Source organism: Jaculus jaculus, chromosome 7 (genome assembly GCF_020740685.1).
Source record: "Jaculus jaculus isolate mJacJac1 chromosome 7, mJacJac1.mat.Y.cur, whole genome shotgun sequence".
NCBI lineage: Eukaryota > Metazoa > Chordata > Mammalia > Rodentia > Dipodidae > Jaculus > Jaculus jaculus.
Genome location: NC_059108.1, coordinates 57,306,184 through 57,317,566, shown reverse-complemented (window position 1 = coordinate 57,317,566; position 11,383 = coordinate 57,306,184). Strand labels below are relative to the sequence as shown.

The 11,383-nt window shown below is 39.3% G+C and overlaps 1 pseudogene; it reads left to right on the top strand.

The window, feature by feature from the left end:
- The first annotated feature begins 2,566 nt into the window (after positions 1-2,566).
- On the top strand, positions 2,567-6,344 carry LOC101612972 (annotated as a pseudogene).
- The last annotated feature ends 5,039 nt before the right edge of the window (positions 6,345-11,383 follow it).

Sequence of the window (11,383 nt, the reverse complement as noted above, 5' to 3'; positions counted from 1 at the left end):
TACCTTAAGAAACCTGTCAGGATAGGAATAGTCCAGGACATAATGGGTATTAAAATATCAAATAAAGTAGTATGAATTTATTTTCCATTCTTCCTAAAACTACAGTTTAAAAACTCACACTAATAAACTAACTGGTGCATTCATGACCACACAGTGAATAACGATAGCCCTACTAAAGAGGCCCCACATTGGAATGGGGAGTAGAGGAGAGGCAACAAAAGATTATGATCCAATGAGAATATGACTTATATGGAGTATGTTAATACTATAATGTTTAAATTAGTAAAAAATAAATAAACAAATGAAGGGGTTATAATTGGGAAGGTGTGATTTTGAAGGAAAAATCCTTGGTTCTAGTTCATATTTGCCCACAAAATAATATACATTAACAGTGCCATGCATCAGGTATTGAATACAATTTTAAATTATGACTTTTTCTACTATATTAATAATTCATATATTACCATATTATTGTAAAATTAATAATAATAAATGATAAAATATACAGAAGAGAGAGCAAGAGGATCAAGCATTCATAGTTGTTCTTGGTGACACATTTAACAAGGAAAATATATATATATATATATTTTTTTTTTACATTTATATATATGCAAGAACAGTGTATTGGATAACTGATATGACTTGGACCAAGTTTGGGTGGGTTCATGTGTTGATACATAATACCTATTACAAAGCATTAAGAGGACACAAGGTGAGCTAAGACAGGGTATAGCTCAACAGTAGGGTATGTTTCTATCCTGGGGAAGGCCCAGGGTTTTATCACTAATACTAAACACATGCATATATAAATAAATAGTGTTGTGGTTTGATTCAGGTGTCTCCCCTAAACTTAGGTGTTCTGAACACTAGGTTCACAGCTGATGGAGATTTGGAAATTAATACCTTCTGTAGGCAGGGTGTTGTTGGGGATGGGCTTATGGGTATTATAGCTAATTTCTCCTTGCCAGTGTTTGTGACACACTCTACTATCCCTGTGGTCCACCTGATGTTGACCAGGAGGTTATGTCCACTCTCTGCTCATGCCATCATTTTTTTCTGCCATCATGGAGTTTCACCTCAAGTCTATAGGCCAAATAATAATAAGTATGGAAAAAATAATAATAATAAATAATTTAAAATATTATTATTATAGGTGAGTGGGATGGCATTTGGTGGCCTGCTGTCCTGGGTCCACTTAGCCTGTGGTTAGTGCAGGAGGAATCTGCAGCTGGGACTGCGGCAAGGATGACTGCTTGAGAGGCTAGGGGGACTAGTGGACTACCTGAGTGCATGGGAATCGGTGGATTCCGTACTTTGCTACTCTGTGCCCTCCTACTGGAAGTCTACTAGGATCTGAAAATTCTCAAAATCCCCAAATGAACTCTAAAGGCCTTTCCTTTCCTTTCCCAGGAGGTGAGTTGTCTTTAGGCGGATGCCATCTTGACCAGAAGTCCAAGAGTTTCTTAATCCAATAAAGTTGGAGATGGATCAAAATCACTATGGTTAGCAACATAGCTTCATGAGTTGTTCTTTTTCCACAAGCCTGACATGTGAATAATACCAGTACCTCCATACTAGGGACCATCTTAAAAATTATTTTTAATAGCATGCAAGTAATGGATTACATTATTACATTCTCGTATATTGTTTATGTTGATTTTTTTTTTACCTGACTTTCCCTGTTTGAGGCTCTGCTTCATTGGATGGTATTTTATAATGTCCTATGGATATGTGTCACATTATCCTCCTACTCAACTCCCCTTTCCATGCTTTTGTTCCTCCTGAATTTACCCTTCTTACTCCCCTTTCCGTGTTCATTTATGTCATGTCTATTTCTGTTGGAAGCCTTTTGTGAGGATTAAATTAATAATTCATATATTAACTATTTAGAATACAGTGTAATATCTAACAAATTTCTATTTTTCTGTTATTATTAAACATCACAAGAAAATAAAAATATCTAGTATATCATTTTTAAGCAAAACTTCTTTTTTATCTTAACATTCTAGCATAAACAAAAGTCATATATATTTGGCTTACTCAAAGTATTATAACCAGTTGGCAACACAGTTATATTTAAAAAAAAAGGGGGGGCTGGAGAGATGGCTTAGTGGTTAAGCGCTTGCCTGTGAAGGCTAAGGACCCTGGTTTGAGGCTCAATTCTCCAGGACCCACATTAGCCAGATGCACAAGGGGGCACACACATCTAGAGTTTGTTTGCAGTGGCTGGAAGCCCTGGTGCACCCATTCTCTCTCTCTCTCTCTCTCTCTCTCTCTCTCTCTGCCTCTTTCTGTCTCTGTCACTCTCAAATAAATAAATAAAATAGAACAAAAAATACTTTAAAAAAAGAAAAAAATTAAATGTGTTATATGTTAATGGAACCTAATTAAGAATCAAGTATAGACAGAGGTGATATACATGCATGGTTGGAGGAGGGCAGCTCTGTCTTCTTTACCATCCCTGTTTTTTTTCAGGCTTGTCCTGTGGGTTTGGTGCTCATAGTCCACCATCTGGACATGAAGAATTGCTGACCCTGTGGAGGGGACACTTGGATTTTAGGTAGTCATGTCTGGTTACCAGTATGTAAGCCCTCAGCAGCTAGCTGGCTTGATAAACACAAGAATCTCTTAGCTCATAATGGCCTCAGATTCTAGTCAAGGATGATGCTGTGTATATGATCCTCCTGCCTCTACCTCCCAAGAGTGGGTAATACAGTATAGTGCTTTCGATACTGGGGTGGTTTGATTAAGGTGTCCTCCATAAACTTAGGTATTCTGAATGCTAGGTTCCCAGCTGATGGAGATTTGGGAATTGGTACCTCTTGGAAGCAGTGTATTTTGGGGGCAGGCTTATGGATAGTATAGCCAACTTCCCCAAACCAATGTTTGGCATACTCTCCTGTTGTTATTGTACACCTGAGGTTGGCCAGGGGTTGATGTCCACTCTCTGCTCATGCTATCATTTTCCCTGCATTGTGGAGCTTCTCCTTGAGCCTGGAAGCCAAAATAAGCCTGTTTTTCCCACAAGCTGCTCTTGGTTGGGTGATACTTACCAGCAATGCAAACCTGATTGCAACACTGTAATGGATCCAGGCGTGGGGCTGCTGCTAGACACCTGACAGTGTGGCTTTGGCCTCTTGGAGCTGATTTTCAAGAGGAACGTTTAAGGATTTGAAACTTTGGCCTAAGAGATACCTTGCAGTGCTGTAAGAATAGCTTGATGGACTATTCTGGTTGGAGTTGAAAGACCTGAAGGCAGTAAGCACTATGGACTATGAACTTTGGCTTATCAGGGTGAGAAAGATCTTTGCCTAGACTGGGCTAGCAGTTTGTGTGGGAAACTTGCTGTTATGCCTGGGTCCTGAGATGTTGTGCAGGGTTGCTTTGCATAGAAAAGAATTGGTGTGAACAGAGGGATATGGCACAGAAAGAAAAATCTTTGGGTGAACTGCTCTCTGTTCAGCAGCAATTGAGAAGTTACAATCTTTGAGATTGGGCCAGCTGACATGCCCTGGGGCATCAGGAAGGATGTAGATTCTTCAGGGCCTAAGTGCTCAGGGTATGTCCTATTCTTCAATGTCTGCTTTATCCCCTCCATTTGAATTAACAAATTGGCACCCTACCTGGTATTGTGGAGTATAAGAAATGCAGGAAAGAGAGGGTCATTGAGTTTGCAACACAGGCTTGTGTTTTGTAAATGGTCATGGGCAGTGTGAAACATGTTTGCAGGATGCCTGCATGGAGACCCCATGGGACCATGAGGATGAACTGTGAATTGCCGTGGAGATGCTGGGACAATGAGGTGGCTGTGAAGGAAAACTGCCAGCCCCAGATGAAATTTTCCAGAAATATGAGTAGCCTAACTTTAAGGGGCAGAATTGGTACTCCAAAGACATGTTGTTGGTTAGGATTATTGCATTTGGAGACTTGTCACTGCCTAGAGTTATTGGACTTAAAGCAAACTCAGTAGTTTGATGTTTGCCCTGGTTGTTTTAAATCTTGTATTGGTTGAATATTTCTTTTCTATGTCTAATACCATTTTTGCAGTGTGAATGTTTATTCTGTGCCATCATGGGCTTTGTGTCTTTTGTGTGTGTGTGTGTGTGTGTGTGTGTGTGTGTGTGTGTGTGTGTGTGTTTTATGGCTCAGTTAAAAGATCTTGGATTATGGGGATGTTTGAATATCATTAAGATTGATTAAAAAAATATGGGGACTTTTAAAGATGGACTGAATGCATTGCATTTTCCATCATGAATGGTCACCAGTGTGGGAGTCAGGGGAAGAATGTTGTGTTTTCATTCAGGTGCCCCCCAGAAACTTAGGTGTGCTGAATGCTAGGTTCCCAGCTGATGGAAATGAGGGAATTAATGCCTCCTGGAGGCAGTGTATTGTTGGGGGCAGGCTATGGGCATTATATCCACTTTCCCCTTGATAGTGTTTGGTACACTTTCCTGTTGTTATTGTCCACCTTATGTTGGACAGGGGGTGATGTCCACCCTCTGCTAATGCTATCATTTTTCCTGCCATCGTGGAGCCTCCTCTTGAGCCTGTAAGCCAAAATAAACCTCTTTTTCCCACAAGCTAATCTTGGTTGGTTGATTTCTACCAGCAATGTGAACTTGACTGTGGCAGATGCCAATACACTCTCTATATCATACACCCATTTTGGAACACTATAACAAAGGTATTTCCTATTTGTCTGGCTTGTAATATAACAATCTTTCTGGCTTTCTGCTGGTTCTATTCAATTTTCTACATATGACATACTTTGATCCTGATTTCATGCTTGAGGACCAGATCAAAAGAATGGGTTTGGATAGTCATGGGCATCCTGAACTTTGTATCCTATCCTCTAGATGGCATGGATGGGAAACAAGCCCATAGAGCCAACTCTAGCACTCCTTGGTGAGCTATTTGACCATAGACTGGATGGTTGGTCATGTGTGTACATTGTTGTAAATGTATACTCTCTCTTTAGATGAGGATCAACTGGTGTCAAAGGTTGTTCTTTAACTCCTGCTATGGGTGTTTTGTTGGTTTGATTCAGGTGTCCCCATAAATAGGCATTCTTTTTTTTTAAGTCATATTTTTTTAAATTTATTTTTTGTTTGTTTATTTTTATTTGAGAGTGACAGACAGAGAGAAGGAGGTAGAGAGAGACAGACAGAGAATGGGCACGCCAGGGCCTCCAGCCACTGCAAACGAACTGCAGACGTGTGTGCCCCCTTGTGCATCTGGCTAACGTGGGTCCTGAGGAATCGAGCCTCGAACCGGGGTCCTTAGGCTTCACAGGCAACCCTTAACTGCTAAGCCATCTCTCCAGCCCAAACAGGCATTTTTAATGTTAGGTTCCAAGCTGATGGAGATTCGGGAATTAACAACTTCTGGAGGTAGTGTATTGTTGGGAGCAGTTTTATGGTTGTTATAGCCTGTTTCCCCCATGCCAGTGTTTGGCACACTCTCCTGTTGCTATTGTTGACCTTATGTTGGCCAGGGGGTGATGTCCACCCTCTGCCATGCCATCATTTTCCCTGCCATCGTGGAGCTTCTTCTTGAGCCTGTAAGCCAAAATAAACCTTTTTTCCTACAAGTTGCTTTTGGTTGGGTGATTTCTTCCAGCAAAGCAAACCTGACTGCAACAGGTGGTTTTGTTTACGTTTATCTGGTCTCACTAGGGAAAGTATAACATGGGGATCATTTTCTTACCATGGAGATGTGATCTCAGCCAGGTGACTCTTTTGTCTTCATAGTGACTGTGGTTGTAGGAGTTGAGGCCTGGTATGAACCTTACCTATTTAATATATTATATAGAGAAATATTCACTGCAATGGTTATTGGTTGTGCATTATGTGTGATTCTTCCAATGAGTTTATTAAACTTTTTTAGATGTTATAAAAATAATACCTTGAAGCACAATTCAACCTATGAAGCTATGGTTCCCTTATTGTCTCCATTTTGTGCTCTTCATTTTGTGCATAGCATGGATCTTTTAGTCACCTTCAGATGTTTTAGAGTTACATCACAGAGTAATCTCCTTTATGGGTGGAACAGCCATTGCCAACTTTGCATGCCAGATGATTGTCTGTCAAATGAGCAGCACAAGGAGCCCAACTTTGAACTGGTTGCTGCTTCCTTTCTTCTTCATTGTCATAGCAGTCAGTTTAGGAGAAGTCTCTTACCTTGAGAGCGTTCTCCTATATACATTAATAGCTGCCTTCACTCTGACTCATATCCCTTAGGGAGTAAGAATGTTGCAGGAGCTGAGTTTTCAGATTTACTCCTTCTTGTTGAGGAAGTCAAACTCAAATTGACTAGGAATGGAAGAAAAGAATATCGGTCTTTAATTTTCAGAAAGAAGTACTGCAGATACATGCATGTAAATATTTCATCAATCCCTATTGAACTAAACTGATCTGCTTGGCAGACATGGGATCTCTCTGTAGATGGTATGTAGATAGCCAGAATGAAACATGATCTGAACTTGTGGAATTATGGACTTAACTTTCAGCTTATTTATTTTTTAAAGTAATAAAACTATGTGGCATTTTAGTTACGTATGTTGTACATTAGATCAACAATATGGTCCTAGCTTCAAGAATGTAGAGTGTTTTGCTTCATACAGTTCCAAAGTTGCTTTATTTTCACTTTTAAAATCCTAAATTAGCTCAGGTGCACTAATAAAACTAGGATAACTACAATATGTTTTCATACATGATTTTTCTTTTTCTGTCCTTTTTTTTTTTTTTTTTTTTTTTGAAGTAGGGGTTCTAGCCCAGACTGATCTAGAATTCACTCCGTAGTACCAATCTGGCCTCAAACTCACAGGGATCCTCCTACTTCTTTTGTGATTAAAGATGTGTGCCACCATGCCACCAGACTATGTATTTGGTATTTTATAAAGGAATTTTAGCTGTGGAAATTATGAACAGCTTAACTCTAATCTATACAAGAGATAAAAAAACAAACACAAAAACAAGTTATCTTCAGCCAGAGATGCCAATGACAACAGAACAGTATGTAGTTGCCAAATTTTGGTTTATCTTTCCTATGGAAATGCCTGTGCACTCTACTGCTCAGAGAGACTGTTTAGTATCCTGACTCTGTTATGTTACATTGATAAATGGTTTAAGTGTCCTTTGAAAGAGAAATATTCTATTATCTATGGCTACTTAGTAAAGAATGGTTGTAATCATAATGCAGCCTTTGGCATTTCCTCCAGTTAGCTGCAAGTTGCTGGGATTTGGTGCCTATGAACTTTGATTTTTAAGAATATATGAGATAGCTCTGATATTGTGATAATTGCTAGTGAGGTAAAAAGAGAAAATATTTCGTGAGAGGAAATTTAAGTTTGAGTTAAGAATCTCAGAACTTCACTATCTCTTTCTCAACATGTCCATCTGTCCTTCTTTGCTTTCTCTCATTGTCCTTTTTGGGGGTGAGAAACTATTTTTTTTTTAAATTTAATTCAGGATAAAGCAGAGAGAAATTCTCTGTTCCTCAACTTACCCACTTACTCATTTTGAGAAAGATATATGCTTTACTGAATATTTATTCCCTTAATATGACTTGGAATAATTTTTGAGACTTACTGACAACAACAACAAAAAAATCTCTTTACTTCATTGTGGTTGTTTCATGTGTCACATCCTTTTATGAATGTGGGTATTTTCTTTCTTTTTGATTTGTCTTCATTTAGTTTGGTAGTGGTGACATTTATGGTTTTATTTTCCACTTAATAAAGTTTATGCTTGAATGAAGAGTGTATCTTAAACCCTTAATTTATTTAGACTGGTTGAACTTGGATAAAAGGGGCACCATAGTATTGATATGTAATGAAATCCATAGCCATTATTTATCTATAAATGTGGCTATTGTTAAATATTGCAGCTCATCTCTTTGTTGAATGTTGCATTGTAAGAAAGAAAAATAACTTAGTTTAAATTATAATCAATGTTATCCAGATAATTGGAAATCAGTCAATAAACTAGCTCATGATTCTCTATTCAGTTTTAAACAATTGTAAAGATGTAAATATCTAGTGACTTTCTGAGACAAAAATGAAAATACATGAGAAATCAATGAAGGGATATAGGTAATGATTCTGTGTTTCTTAATAAATGTTATCCTGGACAAGAAAAAATAAATCAAGTATAGTAAAGATAACTGTAATGAAGTACCTGCAACTGGATAACTTAATAGAGAAAAGAGGGCTTAATTTGGTTTGTACTTCTGGAGGTTCAATGGAAAGTCTTTTCTGCTTCTTATTGTAGGGTGTTCCAGGGTGTACTGGGGTATGGTAGGAGACAGGAAGCATATGTGACCTCTGCTCCTACTATTCTAGTAAATGTAACAGGATTCTATCATTGAGCTATATCAAGATATCTTCATGTAATCCTAGTCACTTCTCAAAGAAAAGCCTAACTTGTGATAACTGTTAGAGATTAAGAATAGATTCCCATCTGTTGCAATCAGGCTCACATTGCTGGCAGATATAACCTGACCAAGAGCAGCTTATGAGAAGAGAAAGAAACAAATGTTTAATTTGGCTTATAGATTCCATGGGAAGCTCCACGATGGCAGGGGAGAACAATAGCATGAACAGAGATTGGACATCACCTCCTGGCACACATTAGGTGAACAGCAGGAACAGGAGAGTGTGCCCCAAACACTGGAAAAGGGAAACTGGCTATAAAATCCATAAGCCTGCCCCCAACAATACACGCCTGCAAGAGGCATTAATTCCCAAATATCTATCAGCTGGGAACCTAGGATTCAAAGCACCTAAGTTTATGAGGTACATTTCCACATTCAAACCTCCACATTTTACCCCTGGCCTCCATAAACAGATAACCATCCATGAAGTAAAATGCAATGCAATGCATTCAGTCCAACTTTAAAAAAAAAAAACAAAACATAGTTTTATCAAGCCTAATGATGTTCAATTATTCCCAAAGTGCAAGATATTTTAACTGAGCCTTAATATCACTCCTCCCCCCCAAAAAAAACCATGATAGCACTTCTGCGCTATAAACACTCACAACTGCAAAAGCAGGCATTTGGCATAACAAAGAAATATTCAAACAATACAAGATTTAAAACAACTAGGGAAAGCATCAAACTTTGTAGCTCTAAGTCCAACAACTCTTACTATGCAAAATCTCCAAACCAGATAATTCTAATAAGCAACAGTTCTCTGGAGTTCCAATTCTGCCCCTCCAGCTAGGCTACTCACAGTCCTGAAAAACTTCATCTGGGTCAGCAGTTCTCCTCATCAACCATCTTGTGGTTCCAGCATCCCCACTGGGTATCCATTGCAATCCAGGGCTCATCCTCATGGCTCCATCAGGACTCCATGAAGGCATCCAGAAAACCTGCTTCACATTGCCCATGGCTGTTTCCAAAATACAAGGTGGTGTTGCAAATTCAATGTCCCTCTCTTTCCTGTATTTATTATATACCACAATACCAGGTAGGGTGCCAATTAATCCAGAGGGGAATAAATCAGACTTTGAAGAACAGGGCACTCCTTTAGCATTCAGGCCTCTTCAAAAGAGTCTACTTTCTTCCTGATGCCTCAATAGTGGTCATCTGGCCCAATCTCAAAGGTTTTAATCTCTCATATAATTGCAACTGAACAGGCAGAGGTTTCTTTCCAAAGATTTCAATTTCTATGTCATATTCCTCTGCTAACACCAGCCCATTTCTATACATAACAACTCTGAACAATTTCCTCCCACCCTAGGCATTGTTGACACCATGGAGCTACATGCATGTGTGAATGACTTCCACTTGCTACTGCCCCCCCCCCACACACTGTGCATGGGCCGAGGACATCAGGCTAGCATCATCCCCCACCCTGCTGCTACCAGGGAATTCCACACACTGGCACCCAGCCATGCACAGACCAAGGTTAACAGGTTAGCATTCCCCCCTCCCTAGTTTTTCACACTTTCCCACTACCTTGGCTTTCCAATCACAGGGGACCTCTATGTTCCCCACCCCCACATGTCACATGTCACACAGCAGTCCCATTTCCCCACCCTGCCTTGTCACAGGACTCTGCAGTTCCATCCACACCCTGCAACACTGTACAAACAGATACACTGTTCCATTCCCTCACCCTTCAGGACCACAGAACCATGAAACCACATACTCCCTCCCTCCACCACAGCCCAGTCACAACAACAGTCTCCTTTGCTCCATTCCTCTTCCCCTGTTCTCTCCCATCACCTGACCACACAGTTCCATACCCCAAATCACCAATCAATAAGCCTTTCCATCAGGTCTTCAGGCTCCCAGCAGAGCCTCACAGGCTTCTTCCCTCTGAGCAGGTAGGCCCCATTGCCATCACAAGCCTAGTTGAAGGAAACATAAAAGGAAATAATCACTGAAGACATTTCAAGGGTAGACTACAGGCTCCTCCTAAATCAAATAAGATGCCTACACTGTGATGGGCAGACTACTTTGAAAAATGAGTAACTTGAAAATTCGAATGCAAGTAAATCCAACAAGATTGCCCAGTTACACAAGGGATGTCTCTAATGAAAATGTAGAAGAGACAATAGTATCAGAACCCAAAGATGAAGATACAAGCTATGCAACCCTGGCCAAGCAAATAGTAGAAATTGCAGAAAATCAAAGGGCCAATAATTGTATAAATGCTGTCCTTGCTAGATGAGACCTAATAGAAAAGAACCAGGAAGGGTTAAAAGACAGTTAAATAATCTGAAAGAGAGTAAGAAAAAAAAAGAAAAAAGAAAAAGAGGAACTCAATAACTAGCTAACTAAGATCAATGAAGACATAAATAAATGTAAGGAAGAATTCCAAAAAGCAGGAAGAAAATCAGAAAATGACTTGAAAAGGGAACTTGAGAGAGGGATGAAAACTATACATAAAAAATAGTAGAAAATACAAACCAAATTGAACAAGCCCAAAACTCTATAGAAGCTCTCAAGAATAGAATCAATCATGTGGAGGATAGAAATTCAGAACTGGAAGACAAAACAGAAGAAACAGTTCATGAGCCCAAAAGTTTCAGTAAGTCCAGAAATTTTTGTGAACAGAACATGAGGAAACAGTGGGATACCCTTAAATGTCCCATCATTTAGGTATGGGAACACCAGAAGGGGAAGAAATTCAGACCAAAGGCATGGAGAACTTATTCAACAAAATTATCAGCGAAAATTTTCCCACTCTCTCAAAAGGTAGTCCCATCAAATTACAAGAGTCTAACAGAAATCCAAACAGACAGGACCAAAGAAAGTTCTCTAAGACATATTATCATTAAGACTATAAATATTGATTACAAAGTGAAAGTCCCTAAAATAGCTAAGGAGAAACAACACATGTATAAAGGTAACCCCATCAGAATTACTTCATACT